This window comes from Solanum stenotomum, chromosome 1 (genome assembly GCF_019186545.1).
Source record: "Solanum stenotomum isolate F172 chromosome 1, ASM1918654v1, whole genome shotgun sequence".
In the NCBI taxonomy this organism is placed as follows: domain Eukaryota; kingdom Viridiplantae; phylum Streptophyta; class Magnoliopsida; order Solanales; family Solanaceae; genus Solanum; species Solanum stenotomum.
The window spans coordinates 24,069,918-24,081,952 of record NC_064282.1 but is presented as its reverse complement, the minus strand read 5'-3'; positions in this window follow the sequence as shown (position 1 = coordinate 24,081,952).

Genomic DNA, 12,035 nt, shown 5'->3' with positions numbered 1-12,035 from the left:
AAAGTTTGATATACCCTTCAACTTTTTTTTTAGAGTTTATATTCCTCGTTATAAAAGTGACTCGCATATATCCTTTATCGTTATAAAAGTGGCTCACATATACCTACTGTTATAAAAGTGGTAAAATTATTTTTAATTTTTATTTTATTTTTAAAACGCGAATTTGATCTTTCTTACCCATAAATTATTTTTTAACTTCTTTGATTATTATTATTTGTGTTTCTTATTCTTATTTTATTTTCTCTTTCATCCTTTAGTGTAAAAATAAGAGAAATAAAAAAAAGAAGTGTGAAAGAAAAAAGAGAAAAAGATTTAAAACTAACTTTTTGCAGTTATATTGTAATTTTAGTTTTTTACATCTGTAAAAGCAATTTTGAGCATCTAGAATAATTTTTTCAAGAAAATAAGTGAAAAATAAATAAATTTGATTATCAAAATAATTAATTTAAATTAGTCATTGAATTAAAAAAGTAAAAAAAAATCGCGTGAGAATGATCAAATATAGCCATACTTGGATTTTTTTTACTTTCGATAGATGAAAAAGGTATATGTGAATTTGTGTAACAATACGGGTATATATGAGTCACTTTTATAACGAGGGGTGTATCAACTCTAAAAGACAAAGTTAAGAGGTATAACAAACTACGTTCCCTAGTTTAAATATACCTTTTGTTATACTTTTGGTTCAAATATACCCCTTCCATCATACTTTTGATTTTACATATACCCTTTCATTATATTTTTACACTAATTTATTCTTATTTTTAACCGAAAAACACATGACAATCTTAGAATTTTTTAAAGTTCCTTCTATATTCCCAACTTTGAGACATTGAAAAACACAAAAACTTTAATTTTTAAAAATTCATTTTACCATTAATGATATGATTTATAGTACACAAATATGTTTTACTTATTTTAGACCATAAATTTCAAAAGTCTTTATTTCTTTGTAAACAATCGTATTAAATTAAATTACATCATATACATTGGATCGGAGGGAGTATAACATGATACACCCCTGGCTATAAGAAGTATTTATTTCCTAATCCAAAATCTCGCAAATGTATGCTCATGCATTCAATAGTGAATTTGTATTTGAAATTACGAGTTTAAGAGAACACAAGAATTTTATGGCACAAATTCTATATTTATGTGAAGAATTTCACTTAATATATTTTATTAATCCATCTACAACAATTTAATAAACATTATACGTAAACTCTTAACTCCACCTTGATTTTTAAAATCATATAAAAATATATATAGTCAAAAGTTGAGAAATAAAAATAATCATTTGTCAAAACAAACAAAAACAATCAACAATTTCTTCAAAAATTAATTTAAGAGTATACGATATAACTATGACTCTCTGATCTGGAAAATTAATCAAGACAATCATGGAGTAGATTTTTTTCTTTTGGACAATGTGTGCATCTTTGTTCTCTTCCTATTTTCTTCTATAACTTCATTGCCATTTATCGCCCTCATTCTTTGAGATCTAGAAGGTCTTCTGCGGATAATTGCACTTCTCCCTCCTGGTATCACAACTGCTCTTGCTAGTGCTCGTGTGGATTCATCTTTTAAACGAATTGTCATATAATAAATTAAAATAATTAACAACAAAAAATCTCAAATACAAAATGTGATAATAAATTAGACTTAATTATTTTTAAACATGTAAAACATAATTACCTTGACGACGATGCAACCTGGTGCGATTCTACAGGTTGTAGACTCTTGATTGAATGACTTGTGATTTCTTGATCAACTTCTTGACTAAATTCGACGGATCCACGAATCAATGTCTATCAAAGTAAATATAACATCTATACTTAAGACTCCTTAATCTAAACACTCAAAACTCAAATATAGATTCTTTCCATTCACTTAATTAACACACAATAATTATGTAATTACTATGTATGCATATTTTTTAAGATAAGACTACATTAATATTAAAATCTCAAGTGATAATAAATAAATAAATTCTCCAATAGACAAACCTCATTGTCAGCAACACTGGTTAAACCATGAGATTTTGATGAATCATCTCCATCTGAATCATCAGCTATGATTAGAAAATCTAAAAATCATTACAATAAAAGTTGAGAAAATAATAAGTTAGCGTAAAATTGCAAACAATCACAATTTTTCTTATTAAAAATACATTAAACTCTTTTAGTATATGAGTTTTTAAATATAAAATGATAATCTTGTTTTCTATGCTTTTTAACACTATTTTTAGAAAGTGGGGAGCGAGTGAAAAACCTAATAAATAAGCAATTACACAAATTAACTGATTGTTTCATTGGTAGGCCTATATTATTCACATTCTAAGATTGTTTGTTAAGAATTTGTAAAAAAGTTTACTTGTCTAGTCCCAAAAAGGAAAAAAACCCAAGAAGTCTTGACCATAGTAATTTCAAAATACTACAAATTAAAATATATTTTAGTCAATTTTAGATCAAGCTCATCATATCATTGTCCATGCATCTAACTATGTAGTACAATAGAGGGGCGCGCGGGGGGGGGGGGTGGACATTGATCAAACCTCAATAAATAAAAAATCAATTCAATGACTGTTATATATAGTCTACTATGGACTATCTGGATATATTAGATGAACAAAAATCCACAATAATAAAACTACATATACGAAAATGAAAGAAAAATATATATGGAGCTCCTTCTATTTTATATTTTTGTTATTTTAGTTTTTGATCTATATATGATAGTTCCAACGATTTTTATGTTAAAAAATTTACTGTGACCCTAAAAAATATTTTTATGTTACTTTTTTTGTATAAAGTATATTGATTTCATTTAATCTCCTTAATCTTTTGGGTTTAAGAATCAGTACTCATTTTAGTATTTTATGATATTTTTTTGTATAAAGAATATTGATTTCATTTAATCCCCTTAATCTTTTGTGTTTGAAAATTGATACTCATTTTAATTTATCGTAAACATCAAGTGTGAATAAGCTTTTACTCATAATAAATATTTTGATCATAAATATTCAATGGAAAAAAATGAATTGAATAAGTTTGTATAGGGGTGTTCACGGGTTGGTTAGGGTCGGTTATTGGTCAAAATCAAAACCAAACCAACTTAATCGGTTTTAAAATTATCAAAACCAAACCAAACCTAATATAATATATATTTATCGGTTCGGTTCGGTTTGGTTCGGTTCTTCGATTATTAACCATATACATAAAATTAAAAGAAATAATTTATTCAAAACGTGAAAAAAGTGACAATAATCCATTCAAATGAAAAATATAGTTAGAATGACTGACATTACAAAACTTTCAATCATTGAATTTACTATGAATAAAGCTTCAAAATTCACTAGTTTTGTCCTAGAAGGAAGAGACATCGACATTTTTAGTCCCACAAAGAATTATCATAGACACTCATATACATGAAACCAATAAGATAGATGTTCTTACCTTGGACATTTTTACTTTCATAAGTAAATTATAAATAAATTTTGATGAATACATATATAAGATTTTAAAAATTGTTTATAAAATAGTATATTATGTATGTATAATAATAAAATTTATGTGTATTATTTATCGGTTTGGTTCGGTTATTTCTTCGATTTTTTTTGAACAAAACCAAAACCAAAACCAAACCAAACCAAACCAAATACTATTGATTTTAAAAAAATCTAAAACCAAACCCAAACCCTAAATAAAATTGGTTCATTTAATCGGTTTTGTTCGATTTTTTGGTTTGAATCAGTTTTTATCCAAACCGTGAACACCCTTAAGTGTGTGTATATATATATTATTAAAAACATCTAAGTAGACTTAATGACTATTAGTTTGAATTGTATATTTACTTTTTTGAATGATTTAAAACTTCTAGTTTGTATTAAATTCTCTTTAACTAGTATATTTTGTGCAAAACATTTATTTTATTTTCACATTATTCTTCAAAAAAAACATTTATTTTGTTTTCAAATTATTATTAATAACTAAGTTAAGTTATTCTTAAAAATATTGCATTGATGATTATTTTGAAAATAGAGAGCAATAAATTTGAATGTTACATAGGTATAGGTGATATGGTATTTAAATTTTAGTAAAAGCATTTGATTTGCAAATTCTAAAATGTATTTTTTTTTATTTGAAAATATTAGGATAGTTAAACAAAATTTTCTTATTTTTATACAATGACTTTTGGATTTAAGATCCAATGGTTCCTTGTCATTCAAAAGGTGAAAATCGTAATGTTTTTCAAATCTAAGTAGTTGAATTACAGATTTAATTAAAAATTATTTATTTTTATATATACAATAACTTTTGGTTGACTAGTAAGATCTAAAATTCATTCTCATTTGAAAGAGGAAGAAGACTATCATTAATATCCATCAAGAAATTGTAAACCCTTGGAACAACAATCTCACTTGGTTAACCAATTTTTATTAGACATTTAATTTATTTTTTTATAAAAAAAACTTAGATAATTCCAAAACTGAAATAAATAAACTTATTACAAATCACAACTTTAGTTTCATAACTTATAATAATTTTATAATATAAAAAATTGAAGCCTACAATAATTTGAAAAGTTAGTGTTGATGAATTTACCTTGAATATTGTTGCTTGCACCCATAGATAAACTCATTTTCTGAATGAATTATGCTAGCCTGATAAAAGATCAAAAAAACTAATTAATCTTGATAAGTTTAAGAGAAAAGTTCTGTATAAACAAATGTGTGTAAATTTCGTGTACAATTCCAAAACTCGCTGACCAATGTAATATATTGTGGTGTAGCAATTGAATACAAGTTTAAAGAAACTTTCTATTTCACCTGATCTTAATTGAGCAACTTATGTCAATATGGTATAAAAACATATGTCTGCCTTCTTATCTCTTGTTACAACTCTCCCTACTACCACAAACATGTACATATATCCTTCACCTTCATCCACTTCTCTTCACCATACTTATCACTTCTTTTCCCTTAAGATTTCTTCCACAAATTAATTTATAAGACATTCATGGAGCAGATTTCTTCCCCGATGATCTTTTTGTACTCTTTCTTTTTCCCTTCATAATTACATCTTTCACAGCTCTTATCATTAGAGGCCTTATATGTGGTTTTTTTCGGGCTAACTACACATTGTCTGAATATTTCTGCATCTTTAACTGAAGTTGGTGAAGATAGTTTTTTTTCTTCATTATTAAATTAACAATGAAAAAAAAATGTTAATGATGATTAAATTTATATATATTGAAAGCGCAATTTATACCTTGTTGGTGACCCAATTGGCTGCAGAGTCTTGATTGAATGACTTGTGACGTTTTTCAAGTCAATTTTTTGGCTTAACTCGACGAATGAGAGAAATAACTATCAAAATAAATATAACATATTTTTAGCTATTTGCAAACCGAAAGACTCCTTAATTTATACAGTCAAAACTCAAATGTAATCCTTTCATTCACTTAACTAGCACACAATAACTATATTATTAAATATATTTAGATAAGTCTACATTAATTACCAAAAGCTCAAGTCATAATATCTAATTAAATACTCCAAAAGACTTACAATATTGTCAGCAGCCTTTGTCAAACCCATGACTTTTCAATGAATCACCTCCTTCAAAGTTTTTAATAGAATCTAACAATCATCATAATTAAAAAATAAATCAAAATTTTGCAAGCAATTATCACAACATTTCTTATTAGAAATTCATTAAACTATTAATTTGGTTTTCAAATGTAAAGTAATAATATTTTTTATTTATGCTCTTTAGAACTACATGTTTATGTAACGACCTGTTCCCGTCGTTATAGAAATGCCAATGGGTGAAAATTTGGAGCCAGAAAACTTTTTTGTAGTATTTGGATTTTTCCAACCTAGTCCAGATTTGGACGAAATCGGAGTCTTTAAGGTGTAGGAAAATCTGGTAACAATCGGGTGAGTTAATTGTGATTTTGATTACATGAGTAGTTAGATAACTCGTTAAAGAACCTGTATGACTTTACGGAATTGAATTCGGGTGAGTAGAACTCCCGAAATCGATCTTAGTGTGAAGGGTATTTTCTGAGAGTCGTGGGTTAGAGGCGTGTTGTGAAATGGGTATTTTGGAATTATTAAAATAGCTCACTGGTTCCGTGCAAGCCGCTTTAGCGGGATTGGTGTTGCTCTGGCGGGTTCGACGCGACTTAAAGTCAAAATAAACCCTTAACGACCTTATTTGTCACTTTTTGATTTTTAGAGCTAAGGAACGAACCCCAGGCGGCCCCTACTCGGTTTTCACCATTTTTGAGGCTAAAGGTAAGCTTTTCACTCCCCGAATTCATTTTCGATCCATGGAACGTAATAGAATGGGTAAATATTGATGGGGGAGGGTTTTGTTATAGATTCTATGGTGGAAATAACCCTAATTTGGATAATTGGGATCATGGGTTTGATCTAGGGTACATAGAATTATTAGTAATTCGGGTAATTAGTGATTGTTTATTGATTCTCGTGTTATTATGATTGTTTGTAGACCAAGAACAAGCGGAACAAATCCGGAAAGGGAAGAATCAAGTTTCTTAGGGTTTCAAGCTTGTTTCGAGGTAGGTGATGGTTGTGATTCTATGATTGTGTGATGTATGTTTGTTCTTGCTTTATTATGATACATATATGTATATGATTGTTGTATTATTGATCACACTTGTTGTAAATGAGATAGATGAATGATGATTACCATGAAATCATGAGTTAATTGTATGATCTTGAGGATATACTTGTGGTTGTGATTGTGGTGTGTTGAATGGATCGGTTGCCACGTTCCGACATAACTAACTTGGATCGGTTGCCACGTTCTGGCATAACTATAGGATCGATTGCCACGTTCCGGCATAACTATGCGATCGGTTGTCACGTTCTGGCATAATTATTAGATCGGGTACCACTAAGGTTGGCAATTGGACAGGACCGGATCAACATGATCGGTTTTACCGGAACCGGAACACGTTACCGAATTTATTTACCGGAACCGGTTTTACCGGAAATTCCCAAAGGTTCCACCCGGTCCCTTAGTTACCGGATAGGAATCGGTTTGGACCGGATCGGAACCGGTTCTGACTGGATCATTGTGTACCGGTATTTTTTTTTATTAACTTTAATTATTATATAATATTATATTATTAATTAATAATATTATATTATTAATTAATAATATTATATTATTAAAAAACTTCAATTTAAAACTTTAAAGTTTCAATTGAATTTAAGTTTAAACTTTAAAGTTTAAAATTGACTTTAAACTTTAAAGTTTAAAGTTTATATTGAAAATTTGAATTTAGTTTAAAATTGACTTTAAAGTTTAAAGTTTATATTGAATTTAAAGTTTAAACCTTAAAATTCAATTTTATATTAAAGTTTAAAGTTTAAACTAATATTAAAATAATTGAAAATTAAATTTGTAAAACGCCTTGGATAGTTGGATTAAATATAAAAGACTATTTTAAAAGAAAATCAAGGTGAATAGCCGTTTATTTATTCAAATAAATAAATTGTACAATACAAATATTAGAAAGAGACAGAATACATAATCTAGGTATTGAATATTAATTATTGTACTAAGTACTAACTACTAACAATTGAAACTTTTTTTAAAATCTTTTCGTAACTTTTGTATCATTTCAAAAGAAACATTGGAACTTGTATTTGTCGTTCTTCTTCCATTGCTTCCATGCCATCATCACTATTATCACCAAATATTTCATCTATTTCGTCTTCTATTTGGCTATTTAATTGTGGTAGTTCAATATTTCTTCTTTCGGCATTGACCCAATCTCGAAACAACACCGATATTTCCAAACTATCCTTTGCTAATGAATATCGATGATCTCCAATCATAAATCTCGCCGCACTAAAGGCTTGCTCCGAGGCCACCGATGATGCTTGAATCGCTAGCATATCTCGAACAATCCTAGCAAGGGTCGGAAATTGATTTTCACGATTCTTCCACCATACTAATATTGGAGCTTGAAGTTGTCCTTCTTCATGCCTAATCTTTTCCCGTGCCTGATTGAAATATAAATCAAAATCATTATTAGTAGATGATTCAAGCTCAAGATAATCATCCATCCAATCATCCGTATCATCACTTCTACGCCTACAAGATGGAGGTTCAACTATTGAAATATTTTTTCCATAGATTTATATGTATTATATAACTCTCTAGCTTTTATATATATGCTACTTTTACAATCTTCAACACTAGGAGTTTCATCATCTTTAGTTTCTAAATTTGCATAAATCTTTTCAACCATTCTTTCAACACCTTTTAATTTGTAATTTGGGTTGAAAGTAGTAGCAGTCAAATAGATTTGAGGAATAGGGAAAAAATATTTTTTGAATTTTTCAATCATAAAAGTAAGGGAATCTTCAAATCGATCTTTTCCTTTATATATTGCAAATTCAGATGAAATGCCACAAATATTTACTAAAACAAAAGATATAGTTGGATAATATTGACCAGAAGCAACATTTGTTGCTTTATAAAAAAAACTTAAAAATTCAATAAGTTCTTTTGTATTTCCCAATCTTCATAGCCAATTCTCAAATTCGGGTCCTCATAATTAGCATTAAAAACTAATTGTACTGGCTCTTGATAAATATAAGCAACTTGAAGCATTTCAAATAAATAATTCCATCTAGTGCATACTTCTTTTGGAACTTTTCTATATTCAAGTCTACATTCTTTACAATGATTTTTAAATTCTGTAATTTTAGCTTTTATTTTAGCTTTGAAAATCCAATTACAAGCAAGTTTAATTTTTTCACAAGAAATTCCAAATTGAGAAATACCATCTTTTACTATCAAATTATACACATGTGCGGCACACTTAATATGAAAAAAGTCATTATCAATTGGACAAAGTCTACATTTTAAATAATTAGTTGCTTTTAAATTATTAGAAGCATTATCTAAAGTGACACTCATTATTTTATCACATATTTCATAAAATTGTAAAATAGAGTTTATTTTTGTTGCTATATAAGAACAGGTTTTAGTTTCTTCAACATATTTATATCCTAATATTCGTTTTTGCATGTTCCATTCATGGTCAATCCAATGGACAGTAATTGTAAAATAATCATTACCATTAGGACTACGTCCCATATCAAAAGTAATAGATAATCTACCATCATAATAAACAAATAAACAACGGAGAAAATGGCAATATTCTTTTTGATATTTAAAAAGATCACTTTTAATTGTACTTCTTGGAATACCTTTATAATCTGGGTTATACAATTCCCGAATATACTGAATAAAACCAGGATGCGAAGGAAATAAAAAAGGCAAACCACAAACAACAACCATTTTAGCTAATTCTCTACGATCTTTCTCTTTACTATATGTGCGGTGTGTGCTTCGGCTAGCCGGGTTAGTCATATTTAATACACTTTGAACCATATTAGAACCTCCAACTCCCATAGAATTTTCAGGTATGGGTATTCCACTTCTATTTGCCCTCTCTATATCATCTAGGCGAGCAAATTCTTTATTACACTTTCTCAAATGCGTTCTTAGTCGTCCAGTTTCCCCTCGTGTACCCGTAGTCACATGTTTCATGGTCAATTTACATTTCGTGCAAGTAACATTAGTTTTTCCTCATTTTGTACCAAAAATTTCCATACTAAAGATCTTTTAACACGTACAACGGCATTTGAAAAAGTAGGTAACGAAGAGATTTCATCTTGTTTCGGTAATTCGATAGCCGGACTAGTAGGAGTAGGGGTCTCATCATCTTCGTCATTTATTTCTACTTCCTCATCTAATTCTTCCTCAAAATTAGTAAAATATCTATTTAAAGTCTCATGATCTACTATATTTTCGGAATTAAATTCAATAGGTCGTGAGTCTCGTGTAAAAGAAGTTTCATCAACATGAGTATAATCATTAGTATAGGTGCCAAATTTTTAGAACTAGAACTACTTCCTCCTCCTCCCCTATTATTTTTTCTTTTCGACATTGGTCTTTTACCACTATTTCTTTCCAAATTCATGTTCAAGTTTAAAATAATTAAATATTATGAAAAACAAGCAAGATAATATAACAAAATAACATAAAATAACTTAATTAATAAATAAATAAAAAATTAAAGTTGGAACGAATGTACCGAACGTCTACGTAAAAGTAGACGTATAACCAAAGCCGGAATTGAGAGATGCCAATTGAAGCTTCCAATTTTCTTCAAATAAATCTCCGAAATCCGAACTCCAAGTCAATATCACAAAATAATAATTATGAATTTATGAGAGATTGAAAATTAAGGGATTTTATAAGATGTTAATGATATAGTTTGTGAATTTGTGATTTAAATGAAAAAATATGGGTATATTTATAGTGTTAAGGGGTTACAGAAGGGTGGGGGCTGTTTTGAGCCATTTTGGGCCCCAACCCAATGGCTAAAAGGGCTCAACAGCTATATAACGTTCAAAAAAAATAATTAATTAATTGACTGTTGAACCAGATCAACCGGACATGAACCGGTTCTTACCGAACCGGATCAACCGAATAAAAAATCGGGTTCCGGTACCTATAAGACCAGTTTCGGTACCTATAAGACCGGTTCCTTACTGGTTCAACCGGTACCGAACTTACCGATACGGGAACCGGACCGGAAAAAATCCTGTCCAATTGTCAGCCTTAGGTACCACGTTTCGGTATGCTAACTGTTTGAGTTTAGGTTCCATGAGAGGACCGATGATTTGATATAATTGTGTATTTTGAGAAATGTGAAGTTGTTCATTGTTCGTATATGTTGATGATATTATATATGTTCGATATGTGCATGTGATTATATTGTTGTATTGACTAATGTATGTTGCACTTAGTGGGATAGTCACGTGATCCTACCAGTACACTGTGGTTGTGTACTGATACTGCACTTGCTCTTATTTTTGTTGAGTACAGGACATCGTCAAGCGGCTACTGACAGACCTTGCTTAGGAGGTCAATGATCGTCGTTCAAATTCAAGGGTGAGCCAATTCTTCCAGGCTTCCATGAGTTCCCCTTTCGTCTATGTCCACATTTCGGACTTAGACAGTTCTATTAGTTATTAGTACATTAGTTGGGGTTGTATCCCTTCTTGTTTAGACTTGTTGAACTTTAGATGTTTTGGTACATTGACTTTCAGGTTCTAGGTTATTTCTTCCGCATTGTTTAGTTCGTTGTTAGACTTTTGTTGGAGTTAATGGGAACTCCCTATTTCTTTCCTCAGTATTTAAATTGCTTCCGTAACTTAAATGCCTTAATTTTGGTTTAGTTGCTTGGTTTGAGTTGTAGTAGTGGTTCTCCCACCGGAGAGTTAGTGTGGGTGCCAATCACGATGGTCTGGATCGTGACAGTTTATGATCAAATGAGAAGTGGAAAACACAATTGCATAAATTAATTGGTTGTTTTATTTTGTGGCGTATTATGTCCGATATCTAAAATTGCTTAGCAAGAATTTGCATAATATGTTAAAACTTGAACAGTTTCGAGAAAGAAACAAAAATAAAAGAGGAAGAAACATGACAATCTTTGGCTAAAAGAGAAGTTTATAAATTCTACAAATTAGAACTAGTTTAAGATATTGTGTACCATATGAAAATGAAAGTAAAATACCTATCGAGCTTCTAGTTTAAGATATTGAGTCTTCTAGTTTTCTCCCTTTAGGATGAAACTTTAATTCTTGTAGTCGGTCTAAATATCTCTTAAGATGTTTGGGTAACCTTGGGAAATTGCTTAATGTATCCTCACCTTCAAACAATCGAGTCCTTAACCTTCACATTCAGCTTCAGAATTTTAAAGAAGATGATTTTAGTTTTAATCACAAGATTTAAAAGTTATTTTTTTTAAAAAAACTTTTTAAAACTTTCAAGTCAAAAACTAGAAAAACAAATTAAAATAGAGAAAACATCGATCAGTATTGGAATAGCATGAATGAAATGTTAGGAGTTTTATCATACTTCAATAGGCTGAGTTTTCATACTTCATAGATGTGCATGCAAAATTTTAGA